The sequence below is a fragment of the Oncorhynchus nerka genome, linkage group LG12 (assembly GCF_034236695.1).
Source record: "Oncorhynchus nerka isolate Pitt River linkage group LG12, Oner_Uvic_2.0, whole genome shotgun sequence".
NCBI lineage: Eukaryota > Metazoa > Chordata > Actinopteri > Salmoniformes > Salmonidae > Oncorhynchus > Oncorhynchus nerka.
In genome coordinates this window covers 84,047,367-84,053,366 of record NC_088407.1, presented here as the reverse complement: position 1 = coordinate 84,053,366, position 6,000 = coordinate 84,047,367, and the positions used below count along the sequence as shown (strand labels likewise).

General features: G+C 45.5%; 1 protein-coding gene across 2 annotated transcripts in view; it reads right to left on the bottom strand.

Annotated features, from left to right (window-relative positions):
- LOC115124395 (EMILIN-1-A-like) overlaps positions 1-6,000 on the bottom strand; it is an 86,093-nt gene that overhangs the window by 32,918 nt on the left and 47,175 nt on the right. The window lies entirely within an intron of this gene.

Below are 6,000 nucleotides of genomic sequence, written 5' to 3'. Positions count from 1 at the left end.
AGAAACAGAGAGGGTCAGTCATATACATTCACACACCAGTTTCTACAGGGAGGGAGAGAAACAGAGAGGGTCAGTCATATACATTCACACACCAGTTTCTACAGGGAGGGAGAGAAACAGAGAGGGTCAGTCATATACATTCACACACCAGTTTCTACAGAGAGGGAGAGAAACAGAGAGAGTCAGTCATATACATTCACACACCAGTTTCTACAGGGAGGGAGATGGAGAGGGTGGTTTGAGGGTCAGTCATATAGAGTTTAAGTCGGAAGTTTACATACACTTAGGTTGGAGTCATTAAAACTCATTTTCAACCACTCCACAAATGTCTTGTTAAACTATATTTTTGGCAAGTCGGTTAGGACATCTACTTTGTGCATGACACAAGTCATTTTTACCCCCAAAATTTAGAGACTTAATTCACTGTATCACAATTCCAGTGGATCAGAAGTTTACATACACTAAGTTGACTTTGCCTTTAAAGAGCTTGGAAAATTCCCAAAAATGATTTCATGGCGTTAGAAGCTTCTGATAGGCTAATTGACATCATTTGAATCAATTGGAGGTGTACCTGTGGATGTATTTCAAGGCCTACCTACAAACTCAGTGCCTCTTTGCTTGACATCATGGGAAAATCAAAAGAAGTCAGCCAAGACCTGACATTATTTGAGGCAATTGGAGGTGTACCTGTGGATGTATTTCAAGGCCTACCTTCAAACTCAGTGCCTCTTTGCTTGACATCATGGGAAAATCAAAAGAAATCAGCAAAAAATTGTAGACCTCCACAAGTCTGGTTCATCCTTGGGAGCAATTTCCAAACGTCTGAAGGTACCACGTTCATCTGCACAAACAATAGTACCCAAGTATAAACACCATGGGACCACGCAGCCGTCATACCGCTCAGGAAGGAGACGCGTTCTGTCTCCTAGAGATGAACGTACTTTGGTGTGAAAAGTGCAAATCAATCCCAGAACAACAGCAAAGGACCTTGTGAAGATGCTGGAGGAAACAGGTGCAAAAGTATCTATATCCACAGTAAAACGAGTCCTATATCGACATAAACTGAAAGGCCGCTGAGCAAGAATGAAGCCACTGCTCCAAAACCGCCATAAAAAAGCCAGACTACGGTTTGCAACTGCACATGGGGAGAAAGATGGTACTTTTTGGAGAAATGTGCTCTGGTCTGATGAAACAAAAATAGAACTGTTTGGCCATAATGACCATCGTTATGTTTGGAGGAAAAATGAGGAAGTTTGCAAGCCGAAAAACACCACCCTATCCGTGAAGCACGGGGGTGTCAGAATCATGGTGTTGGGGTGCTTTGCTGCAGGAGGGACTGGTGCACTTCACAAAAAAAGATGGCATCATGAGGTAGGAAAATGATGTGGATATATTGAAGCAAAATCTCAAGACGTCAGTCAGGAAGTTAAAGCTTGGACGCAAATGGGTCTTCCAAATGGACAATGACCCCAAGCATATTTCAAAAGTTGTGGAAAAATGTCTTAAGGACAACAAAGTCAAGGTATTGGAGTGGCCATCACAAAGCCCCGACCTCAATCCTGTAGAAACTTTGTGGGCAGAACTGAAAAACCAAGGAGGCCTACAAACCTGACTCGGTTACATCAGCTCTGTCAGGAGGAATGGGCCAAAATTCACCCAACTTATTGTGGGAAGCTTGTGGAAGGCAACCCGAAACGTTTGACCCAAGTTAAACAATTTAAAGGCAATGCTATCAATTACTAATTGAGTGTATGTAAACTTCTGACCCACTGGGAATGTGATGAAAGAAATAAAAGCTGAAATAAATCATTCTCTCTACAATTATTCTGACATTTCACATTCTTAAAATAAAGTGGTGATCCTAACTGACCTAAAATAGGCAATTTTTACGAGGATTAAATGTCAGGAAATTTGAAAAACTGAAAGGTGTATGTAAACTTCCGAGTTCAACTGTACATTCATATGCTCAGAGGTCAGATATTGCATACAAACCATTAATTTCAATGCAAGTTTGGGATGAGAAATGAAGAGAGAGATTGGGTGTAAAACTCCAGTTATGACTGCAGGATGAGTCATGTTCATGGTCTTGTCATATGTAGGAATACATGGAAAGGCAGATACAGTATTGCACTCTAATATTTGACCAGGATATCAAGTACTGGTTCCTCTCACAACAAAAGTGAGCTAACATCTCCTGTCATAACTAACATAGGGGTTGCAGCTCTGTGCAGAGGGGGACATATTGCACTACAGTAGAAAACACTGCATCCCAAAATGCACTACTTTCCATAGCAGCCCCAGGGCTGGTTATGGCAATGCAAAAAAATGGGTGCAACAGAGAAATTAGCTGTGTAGTCAGTGTGTAGTCAGTTTGCTGCAGTCACTGTCCCCTGCAGAGTGAACCAACTCAGGTATCACACTGGGCGCTCAGACACATGCATCTAGCAGAGCTTCACACTGATAGAACACTGGGATGGAAGAATGGGATGGAAGAACGGGATGGAACACCAGGATGGAACACCAGGATGGAACACCTGGATGGAAGGCCTGGATGGAACGTCGGAATGGAACACCGGGATGAAACACCGGGATGGAACACCGGGATGGAACATGAGGATAGTAGACTGGGATGGAACACTGGGATGGAACACTGGGATGGAACACCGGGATGGAACACCGGAATGGAATACCAGGATGGAACATGAGGATGGTAGACTGGGATGGAACACCGGGACGGAACAATGCCAGAGAACACAACACCAGGAACACACTAGGATCTGTTCTGAACCAAACAAAAATGCTCAGACATTCAATGGGGAGACTGAGCCCATTGTAACCACCTCTTTCCATATCTTTATGCAAACAATAGAACACTAGGAGACACTGGGACACGATAACACACTGGGACACTAGAACACTAGAACACACTGGGACACCAGAAGACACTGGGACACAAGAACACACTGGGACACTAGAACACACTGGGACACTAGAAGACACTGGGACACTAGAAGACACTGGGACACTATAACACACTGGGAACCTAAAAGTTGGTGGTTGAAGATATCCCTCTAGTGGTGTGGGGGCTGTGCTTTGGCAAAGTGGGTGGGGTTATATCCTTCCTGTTTGGCCCTGTCCGGGGGTGTCCTCGGATGGGGCCACAGTGTCTCCTGACCCCTCCTGTCTCAGCCTCCAGTATTTATGCTGCAGTAGTTTATGTGTCGGGGGGCTAGGGTCAGTTTGTTATATCTGGAGTACTGTGTGAATCTAAGTGTGCGTTCTCTAATTCTCTCCTTCTCTCTTTCTTTCTCTCTCTTGGAGGACCTGAGCCCTAGGACCATGCCCCAGGACTACCTGACATGATGACTCCTTGCTGTCCCCAGTCCACCTGGCTGTGCTGCTGCTCCAGTTTCAACTGTTCTGCCTTATTATTATTCGACCATGCTGGTCATTTATGAACATTTTAACATCTTAGCCATGTTCTGTTATAATCTCCACCCGGCACAGCCAGAAGAGGACTGGCCACCCCACATAGCCTGGTTCCTCTCTAGGTTTCTTCCTAGGTTTTGGCCTTTCTAGGGAGTTTTTCCTAGCCACCATGCTTCTACACCTGCATTGCTTGCTGTTTGGGGTTTTAGGCTGGGTTTTTGTACAGCACTTTGAGATATCAGCTGATGTACGAAGGGCTATATGAATAAAATTGGATTTTAATACACTGGGACACTAGAACACACTGGGACAGTAGAAGACACTGGGACACCAGAAGACACTGGGACACCAGAGGACACTGGGACACTAGAAGACACTGGGACTCTAGAAGACACGGAAACTAGAAGACACAGACACTAGAAGACACTGGGACACTAGAAGACACTGGGACACTATAACACACTGGGACACTGGGACACTAGAAGACACTGGGACACTATAACACACTGGGACACTGGGACACTAGAAGACACTGGGACACTAGAAGACACTGGGACACTAGAAGACACTGGGACACTAGAAGACACTGGGACACTGCGACACTAGAAGACACTGGGACACTAGAAGACACTGGGACACTATAACACACTGGGACACTAGAATACACTGGGACACTATAACACACTGGGACACTAGAAGACACTGGGACACCAGAAGACACTGGGACACCAGAGGACACTGGGACACTAGAAGACACTGGGACACTAGAAGATACGGAAACTAGAAGACACGGACACTAGAAGACACTGGGACACTAGAAGACACTGGGACACTAGAACACACTGGGACACTAGAAGACACTGGGACACTAGAACACACTGGGACACTAGAATACACTGGGACACTAGAAAACACTGGGACACTAGAACACACTCTAGGGGACACTAGAAGACACTGGGACACTAGAAGACACTAGAAGACACTGGGACACTAGAAGACACTGGGACACTAGAACACGAGACCAATCTCAGGAAGCCAACATCACACCATTAACTCCCTCCTGGCAAATACAGCATCTCAGGTTTGGGGGAGGAGAAGAAGAGAGAAAGGGATAGAATAGGAGAAGATAGGAGATAGGAGGAGAGGATAGGAGAGGAGAATAGGATGGGGAAGGAGGAGAGTAGAGGAGTAGAGGAGAGGGGATGAGAGGAGAGAACAGGAGAGGATAGGAGAGGAGGATCCGCTGTCTGTGGCTGACCTGACACTGTAGCCCTCCATCAGAATATAGGCTGTGGTCTGTATGCCACTGAGGCTTTACATTCTGGATTCATCATCCACTTTTCAAAAGTCTTGGCTTGAAGCCACAGTGATGCATGCAATACATTTGTCAGCATAACAAACTAACCAGGCCAGGTCTATACTGTATTCCTCCAAGCCTGAAGCTTTAGCTCACTGCTTTCTAGTACCAGTGAGAAGTCCTGTTTCCGCCCACATCTGACCTGTGTCCTGTGTTTGAACGGATAAGCAGCTGCACAGAGACACAGAGGGTTGGAACCAGGCCTAACCATCCGGCATGGCTCTTGATTGACTTTTTCTGCAAGCAGCAGCATTCTCCTCTGCTGTTCTTATGGGTGCCAGGACAAAGGGTTTGGAGTGTAACAAGCCTTATTTTAAAATGATAAACACTTGGCAATTATGTAATATCCTCCCAAAACCATCCCTCTATCTCTATCTTTCTCTCTTTTTTCCCTGCTGGTCTTTCTCTGCACCATAGAATGCTCTCTCTCAGTCCACTGAATGCGTACTGTGTGGCAGAGTATGCTTGACTCAGTGTCGCAACAATCGGTGTTAATCATCTTGTGAAACTCATCTTGTGAAACTGCCCCAGTGGCGGCAGCCATCTTGGCTCTAACAACAACAACCCTTTCTAATGTCAAAACAATAGCATGATAAACTGTGTCTTTCTTTAATTGACCAACTTTGGCATCGTGCAGATTCTTTAACAGATTCCCAAACACATTCCCAGACTGTGCTTTGTGTCTCTGTGTGTGTCTATTGCTCAGTCCAAAACAACCCATGTCTCAACTCCTCCTGTGTCTGTAGATCTGATGAAGTGGGAAAGATGTAGGCTACATGATGTAGGTTCCACATGGTTTTTCCAAGAACTTAGTCAAGCTTCCACCATATTTCTTACAAATATGACCTTTGTTCAGTTATACTAAGTACTAATCTACTCATCTAAAAAAAGCATAGGGATTGGTTTTCAGACTGGGGTTAGACCTGTGTGTGGTCTGCTCCGTGTGGTCTGCTCCGTGTGGTCTGCAGTGGCCAGCTATTGTATAGCGCCAAGCTCTGATTTCAAATGGCCCTCATTTCCTATCTGTATGACCCAGAACCGCAGAAGCACTATGATCGCTTTGACCCCACCTCGCTTGCAGCCTCAAGGCCAGGGCTGCAGCCTTACATCACCAATGACCTTTGACCTATTTCCCAGAATTGTGGACTCAAGTCACATGACTTGGACCCCAATCTGATTCCAGTCACACATTTTATGGCTTGAGACTCGACTTG